General features: G+C 40.9%; 1 pseudogene; it reads right to left on the reverse strand.

Annotated features, from left to right (window-relative positions):
• Positions 1-245: 245 nt before the first annotated feature.
• LOC101944396 (nucleophosmin-like) lies at positions 246-1345 on the reverse strand (annotated as a pseudogene).
• Between the last annotated feature and the right edge of the window lie 13193 nt (positions 1346-14538).

The raw sequence follows: 14538 nt of genomic DNA on the forward strand, positions 1-14538 counted from the left end.
GACACAGCAGCAGCTGCTAGCAGCTCCGTCCCACTCTTTTTACTTTATCAAATTACAAAATTTTATTTTCACATGTACATTTAATCTCCCCACCATTTCCATTTGCCTGACCACCACCTCTACTATGCCTAGGGTGACCAGATGTCCCGTTTTTAAAGGGACAGTCCTGTTTTTTGGGACTTATATAGCGGCCTATTACTTCCCACCCTCGTCCCATTTTTTCACAGTTGCTATCTGGTCACCCTAACTATGCCTTATCAAAACATTCCATACATATTTAAAATGAAGCAAAGGGTGGAGTTCTGTCTTTAAAAACTAAACAGGCATTTTGGACCACACATTCTTGGCAAAGTATTCTGGAGATGTTTATCAGACGCAGTAAGGAAAGTTCTTTCAGCATATATAAAAAGGACAGCCAAATATTAATGGGTATAGAAATAAGGCTGCACATTTTAATGAATGGTTTAAACTGTTTTCTTTCTTCCAGAGTCTGTCTCCACTGCCAGAGAGCTTGAATAACCTTCTGATCCTGTGTCCTGAAACAATTCTTAACATCGTTGACAAATTTGGCTTCGACTTTAGGAAGGGGCAGAACCCTTTTCCGTGGTTGCCTGCATCTTCGCTTTAATCTCCTTTAGTGAAAGGGGTACTTTTTGGTGATTTTGGACTTTGTGGTTTATTTTCCTTTTTATTAGATGCCGGAGTTTTTGATTTAGACACCAGTGTGAACGTCTTAGGCTCTTTTCCATTCTGCTTTGATTTCGGAGTATTTTTTGATGACAAATCCTGGGCAGGTTTCTTCAGTGGAATCTTCTCTTCTTCCTCTTCATCAAAATCATCCTCATCCTCATCGTCGTCATCTTCATCCTCGTCATCGTCTAGCAATTTTGCTTTTTTCTGTGGAGTTTTAGCTGCTGTTCTGCTTGCTGGTCTCTTTGCTGAAGTGTTTAATATCTTCACGTCATCTTCAGATTCTGGTTCTTCCTCTAATGCTACAAAATGCTGGCCACTGACATGATCGGGCCCTGAATCACATTTCAACCTCAAAACGACGGGAGGTGTAATCTCGAAGCCACCTAAAGAAACCATAGGCTGTACTGACATTTTCAAAGATGCCTGTGTGACTTCAGTAGGGTTCCCTTCATAGTCCAATGCCTCTGCTTCTATAACGTGTAATTCATCTTTGGCACCAGCACCCAAACTGACTGTTCTCAGTGACAACTGGTGTTCATTTTCCTCATTATGCACCTTGAAGATACTCCTTATCTGCCTTTAGTTCACAACTGAAGAGGAAGGTCTGGAGGTGCAGGGGACCCATGCTCTCCATGTCCATGCTGTCCTCCATGGTCTTGGGCCTGCTCCTCGGATGGAATCGCACTCTTGGGGAGCCCTGTCCCCACCTCCACCCCCGCACTGCGGAGATGGGGTACATGGGCGGTGGAGGGGGGCAGGGGTAGGGTGACTAGATGTCCCGATTTTATAGGGACAGTACCAATATTCGGGGCTTTGTCTTATATGGGCGCCTATTACTCCCCACCCCCATCCTGATTTTTCACACTTGCTATCTGGTAACCCTAGGCAGGGGACACCCTGACATCAGCACCCCTTCCTGTCCCCTACAGTAAACAGGCACCCCCCAGGAGCAGCTGGCCAGGGGCGGCTCCCAGGCAGGGGGCAGGAGCTGTGGGGCTGCAGATGCCAGCAGAACAGAATGGGAGGGGCACCACTGCTCCAGAGGCGCCCCGTTTATAACAGCGCCCCCAGCCTTCGCCCAGTTCACCCGTGCTTAAGGCTGGCCCTGCTCTGAAAACATCAGCTCAATGTATAGTGGCAGTCAAAAAAGCTAACAGAGTGCTAGGAACCATTAGGAAGGGGATAGATAATAAGACAGAAAATCTCATAATGCCACTATATAAAGCCATGGTAGCCCACACCTTGAATAGTGTGTGCAGTTCTGGCCACCCCATATCAAAAAAGATGTATTAGAATTGGAAAAAGTACAGCAAAGGGCAACAAAAATGATTAGGGGAATGGAACAACTTCCATATGGGAGATTAAAAAGACGGGGACTGTTCATCTTAGAAAAGTGACAACAATTATGGGGGATATGATAGAGGTCTATAAAATCATGAATGGTGTGGGGGAAACGAATAAGTGTTATTTACCCCTTCACATGACACATGAACCGGGGGTCACACAATGAAATTAATAGGTAGGAGATTTAAAACCAACATAATGAAGTACTTCTTCACACGACACACAGTCAACCGTGGAACTCCTTGCCAGTGGATGTTGTGAAGGCCAAAAGTATAACTGGGTTAAAAAAGAATTAGGTAAGTTCATGGAGGATAGGTCCATCAATAGCTGCTAGCCAAGATGGTTGGGGTCACACTCTGATGCTCTGGGTGTCCCTAAGCCAGAGGTGCTACTTGCATGTGCAAATTAGACATGCAATTGAAAGCCTAACTTGTTTAAAAATCAGGCCTGTATACTTTTTTGTGTTTAATTTTCACTTTTTGAGCTCCAGATTAAATAACAAGATACAACGTTATTTTACTCATTTTCCTTTCTCTCAAAAGCTCTTTCTTTAGGTGTATTCACTTTGTATTTTAGTTTGATTTGTCAGTGAGGATTCTTTATAATTTCTTTATTTTAACAGACTTATGTTAGAACTTTTAAAGCAAGTAGGAACTCTGTTAAAAAGTATAACTGCTCAGCTTATAAACAAAGACAGAAAGCTCCCATGTTGCAAAATGTAAGACATGATGAATACATCTAAGACAAAATCTAAGACATGATCTTTGTAGTTCTCCATCGTAATTCATGCGATATTAAGCAAAACCCTTATTCTGAATACTTTGTGGATGCTGACACAAAGAACCACTTTAAGCATTTTGTTCTGTAGTTCATTTATTGACCTTCCCCTATGGTGCATTTCATTTTCATCTCTCAATTCAAGTGTACTTGATTTGCACATAGGTTAAACTGGTTCCAGAAATGTTTCCGTTCTAAGTTATGAGATGCATCAGTTTGGTCACAAAAAATAAACCATGATTCCTAAGAAAGGATGCTAAGAGAGTTAATGTCTATTCTTCCTAACAATTATCTAGGAGTACTGTATAAAATGTACTTTATATAGAACGTAGGGTGACCAGATAGCAACTGTGAAAAAACAGGATGGGTGTGGGGGGTAATAAGCGCCTATATAAGAAAAAGTCCCAAAAAACGGGACTGTCCCTTTAAAAACGGGACATCTGGTCACCATATATAGAAGTATCTGCCTATTCATCCGTTTGTGTATCTGTTTATAAAGTTGGGAAGAGCAGAATAATCCTGTTTAAAAAATCCAAGCCCGTTCGTCAGCTGGTGTAAATGGAATGACTCTGATTTGCACCACCTGAGAATCTGGCCCAAAGTATTTTTTTTCATAGCTTAAGAAAACAAATGTGCATTAAGAGAGATGTTAAAGATATTAAAACTATATCAAGATACAACATGAGTAACCACTTGTTCTTTATCATTTTGTAAACTTTGATTAAGCACTGGTTCCATTTCTAGTGTTTGGGCCCAATGTCTGGTAAGCTTCTGTTGTGTGTGCATCCTCTGGCATGAACCAAAAGCTGGACTTGCACACACAAACTGCAGGCGATGGGATGGGGTATTTGTACATTTCCCTCCAAACTGTACCCAGGGATATTTTTCATGTATTGAAGTGAAATATGGCCCCTTTAGATTTATTTCTTTTGCTTGTGTAAATTGTTTGCTCCAGTTAGAACAAGGCAAGAGCAGAGTAGCTCAACCGTGGTTCCATTTAGGGCTAGTCAAAATATTCACAGTGGACAATTGATCTGATGAATTTTAGCTTTTTTTGTCTGTTCACCAATTTGCCACAAATTTTTAACAAGTTCGTCCTCTGTTCATAGTAGTGTGCAAATGAATTTCAGTGTATGGGATGCACACAAACTGATGTGAGAATGCATTAATCGCTATTCATCATTGGTCAGCAAAGTCACATGGTACTGTCTCTGCTCGCTGGCTGGACGACTGTAACATTTATAATGTCTGGCACACATACACGTTGTTACACTCGAACACATGTTCTCATACGTGATCAAAAGTATTCCTGCAAATAGGACAGTCATGAGGACAAACCAGAATGTTCACAAACAGCATATGACAGAGCATTGTAAATACTATTGTATCAAATTCACTGGTTTATCTGCACAGAAATAGTGTGTGTGAGGGGGGTGGGGTGGGGTGGGGAAGAAGTATTTGCTCAGCTCCGGTTTCATTGTATAATTTTCATTTTTATCAGTGATTGCCTGAAAACCTTCTGAAATTTGATATACTTTCATTTTTAAATGAAAGTAGTTTAATCCAAACGTCATTCATCTCCTGATCTAAGAATTTAGAATATTCTAGCAGTGGGTTTGCTTTGTTTCAGGACAATGGAAGCTACAAAAAATACCGCAGACAAATTTTATGATTGCAGCTTTTATATGGGACATGAAAATGTGCACTAGTTTAATACAAAGTCATTACTGCAGTTAAAACCATTAAGTTAATTAATATGGACATTTATTACTACCAATAAAAGATAATATCAGGGGATTTATAGAATCAATATAGCTGTATATTCACACTCCTACAGTCTTTGTGAAGACAGGAGTTTCAGTAGGGTAGAGTATAATGTAATGGCACCTGTTACCACAGCTTTAGTTAAAGGTAGGTTAAGGGGAACACTTTCAAAGGGGATCATAAAGCTAACCCCACGCCCACAAGGGCTCTGCAAATGGTCACCAAATCTTTACAGTTATAATGTATTAAAAGAAGCACAAAGGCCTTGATCCTACTAAAAGAAGAACAGGAGGACTTGTGGCACCTTAGAGACTAACAAATTTATTAGAGCATAAGCTTTCGTGGACTACAGCCCACTTCTTCGGATGCATATAGAATGGAACATATATTGAGGAGATATATATACACACATACAGAGAGCATAAACAGGTGGGAGTTGTCTTACCACCTCTGAGAGGCCAATTAATTAAGAGAAAAAAAACTTTTGAAGTGATAATCAAGCTAGCCCAGTACAGACAGACAGTTAGATAACAAGTGTGAGAATACTTACAAGGGGAGATAGATTCAATGTTTGTAATGGCCCAACCATTCCCAGTCCTTATTCAAACCGGAGTTGATTGTGTCTAGTTTGCATATCAATTCTAGCTCAGCAGTTTCTCGTTGGAGTCTGTTTTTGAAGTTTTTCTGTTGTAATATAGCCACCCGCAGGTCTGTCACTGAATGACCAGACAGGTTAAAGTGCTCTAATAAATTTGTTAGTCTCTAAGGTGCCACAAGTCCTCCTGTTCTTCTTTTTGCGGATACAGACTAACACGGCTGCTACTCTGAAACCTTGATCCTACTAGTTCCTGAGTGGTAGAAAGCACCATTGTTATTGTCATTTGTATCACAGTAATGCCTAGCTGTCAAAGCCAGGACCCTCTTCTGCTAGTTGCTGTATGTGCACACAGTGGAAGATAGTTCCTGCCCTGAGAGGCTTACAGTCTAACTAAACACAACAGACAAAGGGTGGGAGGGGGAAACACAATCACAGATAGGTGAAATGACTTGCCCTAGGTCGCAGAGCCAGGAACAGAACATGGTCCCCATGCAGCAGGCTGTTCACAAGACCACCTGACAGCATAAGGCTGCTGCAGTCAACGTGTGTGATCCACCTGGGGCTCTGCACTGAAAGTAGCTTGGCCAGATCCGAGGTTCTGGTCCCATGTCTTTATTTTGCTAGTTGTTTTTATTTCCATGTTTGACATGATGGCACTCTGTGAGAAAACTTATTCTTTAGTCTGTTCCTTGGGTTTCCAACACACTTTGCAGACACCCAGACTGATACTATGGTATTGAGCAATGTAAAGAGAGGTTTCAGAGTAGCAGCCGTGTTAGTCTGTATCCGCAAAAAGAAGAACAGGAGTACTTGTGGCACCTTAGAGACTAACAAATTTATTAGAGCATAAGCTTTCGTGGACTACAGCCCACTTCTTCAGATGCATATAGAATGGAACATATATTGAGGAGATATATATACACACATACAGAGAGCATAAACAGGTGGGAGTTGTCTTACCAACTCTGAGAGGCCAATTAATTAAGAGAGAAGAAAAAAAAAAACTTTTGAAGTGATAATCAAGATAGCCCAGTACAGACAGTTTGATAAGAAGTGTGAGCATACTTACAAGGGGAGATAGATTCAATGTTTGTAATGGCTCAGCCATTCCCAGTCCTTATTCAAACTGGAGTTGATTACAAACACTGAATCTATCTCCTCTTGTAAGTACTCTCACACTTCTTATCAAACTGTCTGTACTGGGCTATCTTGATTATCACTTCAAAAGTTTTTTTTTTTCTTCTCTCTTAATTAATTGGCCTCTCAGAGTTGGTAAGACAACTCCCACCTGTTTATGCTCTCTGTATGTGTGTATATATATCTCCTCAATATATGTTCCATTCTATATGCATCCGAAGAAGTGGGCTGTAGTCCACGAAAGCTTATGCTCTAATAAATGTAAAGAGAGTGAGTCTGAGAGAGAAACAAATAAACAAAATGACATCCTGGCCTTCAGGAGCTTAAAATATAAGGCCCCGAGCCTACAATTAGGTTTGCCCGAGGGGACCTTTGTGTCTGCGAGGACCCCATTTGAGCAGGATTGGGACCTTGATTAGACAAAGGATGGTAACCGAATGGTGGAGATAGAGTACATAAGACCAAGGGTTACAATAGTGAAATATCATGGGATGTTATTTATATTACTGTACATAGGAATATTGTTAGTTACTCTCTGAATTTTTATTCGTGTATATTTATTTGTACATTTAAATGGGTATGGCCACTTTCCACAGCTTCGCTTTCCATGTCTTGTATGATGCACTTTTCCCAGAAAACACAAAGTATAAAAACGTTAGTCATAACCAAGGTAATTCTCTATTAAGATTTAGACTCTGGACTGGAATCTCTAGCTAGAAAAATGTCACAAAAATCCAAGCCTTTTCTTATTTCTGTTTTTGAGGTCTTTATAGCTGAAAAAGCTTAAGTTGTCACTGTGATTGCTATTGGTCATTTAGTTCCAATGATGCTGGATAACATTTGGAAGTCGAGGTAATTTAATAAAGCTTTGCAAATGTAGACAACTGCAAAATGTGATAGAGAAGGCTATATCAATCACGGTAATGATAGGCATTAGCGGCATGCCAAGTGTTTTGGTCTCAACAGATCCGTCACCGTTTTGCAGTCAGTACTCGTAAGTACGGTTCTGTGCAGTGGCCATTCTAATTTAGTGCTGCCTGCAAAGCTGTCATTTAAAACGGAGATTTATTGGGCTGATGCATGTGATTTATGTTGGACAGTTTCAGCTTTGCTAACTTGTGTGCAACAATAGTAGTTAACAAGCAATTAAAATCTTTTGGTCCATAGTGCTAGAAGCTACAGTATAGTTCCCTTGAGCCACCATTTAACCTTATTCCCTTCTAGGGTGACCAGACAGCAAGTGTGAAAAATTGGGACAGCGGGTGGGGGGGGGGGGGGTAATAGGAGCTTATATAAGAAAAAGCCCCAAATGTCTTGACTGTCCCTATAAAAATCGGGACATCTGGTCACCCTATTCCCTTCTAAAAAGCCTCATTTCAGCGGTTGAAAAAAATTTCAAGCATTACCTCTATGGGCACGATGAGAGCTTTTTCTTTAATTTGAAAATGTGCCACGTTTGCTACTGTGGGTCTCCCAGGTAAATGCGTCTGGAGGATGGCCAGCTACGGGACTGCTGTTTACTCCAATTTCTTCTAACTCCCCTTTCCCCATGATGTAGACTGACACTGAGGATTCTGTGGGCAGGAGCTTGGAATGGCCATGTGTGGGCACAGTTCTGAGACCACAGCGTAGGCAGTGCTATGAGTCAGCCAGCCTGGGCTGTCATTAGACTTATGTGGCTGACATCCTCCTGTTCTGTGAGTATGTCTCCTTTACAATGCCGAGCTTTAGACCCCCCCCCCCAAAATAAAAAGCCCTCAGTATCTCTTTGATAATCCAGCTCACTGTCATCTATTTTGCAAACCTGAATCCCTCCCTCCCAGAGCTGACTTTTTAAGGCCCCTGTCCCCTCCCCATCTTACACAACTCTGATTCAGACTTTAAGGTCAGAACTAAACAATCTGACGGGCCCTCTTGTTAAAGCACACAGTAAAGACATTTGAATTGAATCGGTCCCACACATTCCTGGAGCAACCAGAGATACAACCCCATCAACAAAGTAGTTATGGGGGGGGGAGGGGGCGCGGGGGAATGATTATTCTGCCATTGAGCTAACAAAGTAGGATTGATAATTTCAGCCAGCACAGAGCCAGCATCTCGTCTTACTTCTCCAAGCTGCACTGGTATGCCTGCTGCAGTACTTTAATTGCCTTGTTCCAACTTTCCTATCAGTGTGAATGTCAGGAGTTGCAGGAGATGATTTGCGATAACAATGCTTTCCTCTGCCTCCAAAGCCCACTGTCAGGATCTAGGATCTGAAGTCAGACGGGCCTGACTGAAGTGCAGCCAACAGAGCCGTGTGGCAGCATGTTGAGCCAATCTGGGCATTTGCGTGAACCAAACTCTTTTAAATCATACAGTACATTGGAGATAATTAGCCCCATTGCATATATACAATGGCTCTTCCATGAAGGATGTAGTCTTAATTACTAATGACAAGGTTCCCCCCCTCCCCTTCTACAAATAAAAATGACTGTAAATACTCATATAAACAGGCCAGATAGATGAAACATTTCACTTCACAAAGACTGCTGTCTTCTTCTTTTGTTGTTGTTGTTGATTCCTTGAGATTGGATCTGTACCTGAGAGATTAGGGTTTTTTTTTCCCATTCTGAAATGGGTTTAGAATGCTGGACACAGCTGGAGATTTCTGATTGACTCTAGATACTGTGACCCTAACCCAGTAAATGGGCAAATCTCTCTGTTTTCTTTATTTTAATGTACAAATCCCTGTTCGTATTAGTCACAATATACTACAGGCATTGCACTTCTCCAGTGGTTAAAGTCACCACTTACCTTTTAGCCTTACCACACAATGCTGCAATAGTCACCCAGAAATTCACGGCCTGGTGGGTCTCGTTGCTTAAATAGTATCTCGGGCTTTTACAGCTTGTAGTGTGATTCCCCTCCCTATTGTCCAGTAGAGCATTACTTCAATATCAGCACTGTCCAGTTAGCACTAACAAATAATACTCCGCGTACTGTCTGGATACTCATGCAGGCCATGACTCCTAGGATCCAGTTGGAAAAAACTTGTCCGGCTTCAGAAAGCAGGCCTCCCTTGACATCAGCCAGGTCTATACATAGGTCAATGCAGCTTTTCCCTCAGACCCCCAATCCCCAGACTAACCAACAAACCACAGTTCAAAAGATTTCTGTCCCCACACACAAAATACCCACGGTTTTGTTCTTTCCCTTGGCCTGAAACAGCGTGAAATGCCCTGGGCTTGTAAAGTCTGCCATGTGTTACTTAGCTCAGGTTTAGAATCTTCATGACCCCCCAACCCTAGAAGGTCCTTACATCACACACCTTTTGGCAGGTTTAAAAAAAGGCTTACAGGTTTCATGGCTGGTCTTTTTTCTGTGAAGCCCAAAGAAACCATAGAGATGACACATGACTGAGGGATTGCTGCTCTCTGAGGCCAAAAGAAACCTGTCCTGCACTGCCCTATTCCTTTGATGCCAGGCTGGGCAAGTAGTCAGGTTACTGGTGATGGCAAGACGGAATGATTTCCTTCTTTTCAGGACAAACATTTCTCAGCGCATTTGTCCCATCCCTGCTGTGAAAGGGTTAGATTCTAGGAACCCTTACTCATGTGCATAGACTTTACCCAGAATAGTCCCATTGTTGTAGGAGTAGTCCCATTGAGGCCACTGGGGGGCTACTCACATGCATGAGGGTTTGCTGGATTTGGCCCATATCTAGAACATTGGCAGAATTTTAGTCTCACTATGCAAGTGTAATTTTAGGAAACAGACTCCAGGCCTTTGTATGAACAGCTGTGGATTACATTTATTTTCTACCTCAGCACAGGGATTACCTCTGATTTACAAAATAGGCTTAGTGCATTTTTTGATTATAAAATGCAACTCAAGAATGAAGAGACAGAGAGCACAGAAACGAGACCTTGTCAGAATCTACAAGTCAGTCCAGCTTGCAAAGCGTCCTCGTGGTAGACCCTTCCATTTGGGATATTTATTCAGCCTCTGAACTCTCTTGGTCAAAACTTCTGGCCTGCCCCATAAAAGTCGTACATCTGCATCTACCTCTGTGTTTAGAACTACCTGTACTGTGCTGTACAGCTTCTAAAACATATTTTAGGAACCTGCTGGTGAAATAATCCCAAATTTGGATCACTAGCCCTACCCCACACCAAATCTCAAGGCAACCTGAGTCTGCGTCTATACTACAAGAGCTACAGGGGCATAGCCAAATCTGAGTGGCACTGCGACTCAGTGCGCAGGGTCAGAAAGTTACTCAGTCAGATTTGGCCTGGCACCTGAGTGGTTCTGCGACATCTCGGCCAGGTTGCTATGCCTGGAGCACGAAGCCTGGCTCAGTTCTGTAGGAGAGGGGTTGCTGTTGTAGGGTGAGTGTGGGGCAGGCTCACTTTCCAGCCCCTCACCTGTTGGCCTCCCCTCTGCATCAGCCTGGGATTAGGGTTGTGGTGCTGGGGCAGAGTGCCTCTTCAGCAGCTGAATATAGTACAGACATTGAATTGGGAGTTACATCCACCCCTGGCTTAAGGCTAGGATTTCCAAAATAGCTCAAGGGATTTAGGCACTTAACTTTGAAAATAGAAAAATTTGAAAATATCAAACTAAATTTTCAAAAGTGCCTAGTAGAGGTGGCTAGAAAATATGTTCTTTCCACCCAGTGAAAAATTTAGACAAAAACAAAAAATCTTTGTCATTGAACTTTTCTATAGAAAATACAGACTTTTTGTCAAAAAACAACAACAAACAAACAAAAAACCCAACCTCAAAAAAGGTTAAGGTTTGGGGTTTTCAGTTTTTCAATGAAAAAAATCAAAAACATTTGAGGAAAGAAAACATTCCATGAAAAGTGTCATTTAGTTGAAAAAAATTGTTTTGACCAGCCCTAGTGACTAGTGGTTTTGGTGCCATCTTGAGAGACCTTGAGGGGGTATGGTTTTCAGAGGGTAGGTTTTGAAAGATGTCTCAAGATGGGCACTTGGAACTGGGGTATTCAAAATCACTAGTCACTTTTAAAAAACCAGGCCTACAATCTTACTATGAGCAAATCATAGCACGATGGGGTCCTCAATGATTAGGACGCCTAGGCCCTGTCATAATACATATAAGTATTGTTATAATACAGATTTTAGAAAGGGGTAAAATGAAGCACAGAGATACAGGACTCGATTCTACCCCCTTTACTCATATGAACAGTGCCACTGAAACAATAGAATCAGGCCCTAAGATGCAGCAACTGGACCTGAATTGCTGTGACCTGAATTGCATCTCAGAGTTCTAGTGAGCTTCACTTCAATGGTCCATGACAGTGGTTTTCAACCTGTGGTCCATGGGGACCCCTGGGGATCTGCAGACTATGTCTAAGGGTTCTGCGAAAGGTTGTCGTTACCATAGAACAGCGGTTTTCAAGCTGTGGTCTGCAGGCCCTTGGGATCCGCAGACTCTGTCTAAGATTTCCAAAGGGGTCTGCACCGCCATTTGAAATTTTTAAGGTGTTTGCAAATGAAAAAAGGTTGAAAACCACTGGTCTATGATACCGAACTGCAGTCTGGTAGTCACAGTTGAACAGGGTACTTTATTTCTTCAGTTTTGCTTTTCTTTCTTCAACAATCATATCCATCAGACAGCCGATGGTTGACTAGAAGTGATATGAGCTGACACTGGGAATTGTTTGAATTACAATAACAGTGAGATAATATTTTGCTAAGCCTACCTGAAATATAATGTGTGTCATTTAAAATTTCCCATTATACTGAGCAGAGGCTGCTATAAACCCAAATCACTCAGACTGTGCAGAAAAGCTCTCAGCAGTACTGTAACAAATATCTTTTTCCCAATGATCTTTAGATGTCATTGATTAATTTCACTTTCAGTTCACTGGTTATGAAGCACAGAAAGCTGTTCATTGCCTGACAAGTGTATTCACTGCAGTGTAAAGTGCTGGGTTGTACTCTTCAGAGATTTAGTGACAAATCAGATTTACAAATTAGCTACATGGCAAGTCCTAAATAATATGGCTCCTGCCCTGTGATTGGCAAATGCATGTTCAAAATACAACTGGTCACTGTGGCTTGTCACAGCATTTTTTATGTCACAAAGCATAAACAGTTGTTTTATACACGGTGGCGCTCACCACTCCCATAAAGCAAGAAAGAAGTTCTTGTCATTGTTTTCCTTTACAAAGAATTCTACAATTAACCTTTTACCAGATTATGTGGCATGTGAAGGTATTTTAGCTACGTGCTGCCCTCATGTTAACGTCTTTCTGAATTTTTGTATCAAATTTAATATGTGTAATGTTAGGAGAAACAGGTCAGGGTTTCAGATTAACACCAATAACCATAATGAGAACAGATGCTTATATCCATCTGGAACATAGATTTAATATGTTAAATTCATAGCGCAGCCCATGAAACACAATAATCAGATGTTTACTGGTTCCAATTTAATGAGCGATTTTGGATTAAACAGGGGCCAAACAACAGGCCACCAATCTATATTAAATCTCAGCAAAATGAAAATTGCAAAGATTTACTTAGGGTCATTACACAAGAAAATTTAATCACAACCTCATCCATAATGTCACATCGTCATCAGACTGATAATTGAAATGCCACGTGAGGGATTATGAATAACCCTCTGTTTATGAAGATAGCTCTCTGATTATCTTTATGTCCTATGAGTAACATAAAATACGATTTGTAATCATGTATATAGTCCTTGCTGATAAACTCCACTGAAGGTTTCCACAAAAAGTCTAGTTTTTACCATCACTGTTTGAGACACACCCTGTTTCAGAAATGAAAGTATCTTTAATTCAGATTATGTATTCTTGGTTTTTTTAAAATCCTCTCTTGTAAGGTGAAGAGTGTATTTATAGTAGGTTTTAATGTCATAATGGGGTAGACATCTTTTTAGCAAAATCCCTGTATTCTAAAGAATTATGAACATGAATTTAATAAGCTAAACATTAGTTTGTCTAGAATCAATATTTATTTTTCACACTTTGAGGCCAGAAGTGTGCCTTCTGCTGTATTTGGTAAGGCCCTAGTACATTTTGGGTGTTACTGTAATAAATAAATACATTTATTATTTTACATAGACCAGGAAATGTTCAATATGTGGGCATTTTATAATGTTTGTATTCTACATTCTCTCTCTATACACACACACACACACACACACACACACACACACACACACACACACACACACACTAATACATTCCTATATACAATTAAATTATATAACATTGATTTTATACAATGCAACCTTAAATACAGATCCTGTTGGTCCCAAGCTAGCAAACACTTATTTAGAAATTTGGTTGCAGACTAGTGCCAGATCAGATTCTTATTTTAATGGTATTTTTCATATACTCCCTCCCTCCAAAGCCAAAACATGAAATGTCAGCAGAAGAAGAGTGAAGGAAAGAGGTACAGGCAAAAGAGGAAAGGCAGGTTTGAAATGATGTGAAATGACACCGAGGAGAACATTTTCCCACACACAGTGTCCCAGTACATATTATTTCTAATGATATAAAAGAGAAACTATATATTAAGGCATCAGCACAAAGGCGCAAAGTTACGGATGAACTTTTAACCTTAGCTCTGCATTTTCTGAGTGCTTGATTTCTCAACTTCACCACTGCATTGATAATACAAGGTGTTTTTTTACATGGAATTTTGTGTAATTTGTATACAAACATTCATGCTTGCACTGGATAATTAGGTACAGAATTACTTGATTTGCATCTACAAATGTAGGGCTCTGTATGTGTATTTGAAAATACTGCAGGAGCGATTATGGAAGGTGGCTGAAAACTGGGCCTAGTGGTAGCTACTGCACCACAAAAAAGGTAAAAAAAAAAGAAAAAAGAAAAATTCCCTCGGATTGTGAGCTTGGTGCAGTAATCTTCAGAAACAGGCACATTTTCTCTTTTGAGATCTTCCTATATGTAGGAGGCCAGGGAGCGGGTGCATAAGAGCCCAACTAAATATTTATGTAGTAAATTCTCAGAAAATCTCCCTAACTTCCAAAGCCATGTATAACTGAAGGTGATACTACAATTTATTACAAGGCATTTAAAAGACAAGGCATGTGCTTATGTGTCTGTGTCGCTGTTACCTCTGCTTCCAGAGTTACTCTCGCTCAGTGATTTCATACCAAATTTGGTTGGGTTAACAAGTTAGCAGCTGGATAGAGAGGTAGGATGGTCCAGTGGTTTG

This window comes from Chrysemys picta, chromosome 13 (assembly GCF_011386835.1).
Source record: "Chrysemys picta bellii isolate R12L10 chromosome 13, ASM1138683v2, whole genome shotgun sequence".
Lineage (NCBI taxonomy): Eukaryota > Metazoa > Chordata > Testudines > Emydidae > Chrysemys > Chrysemys picta.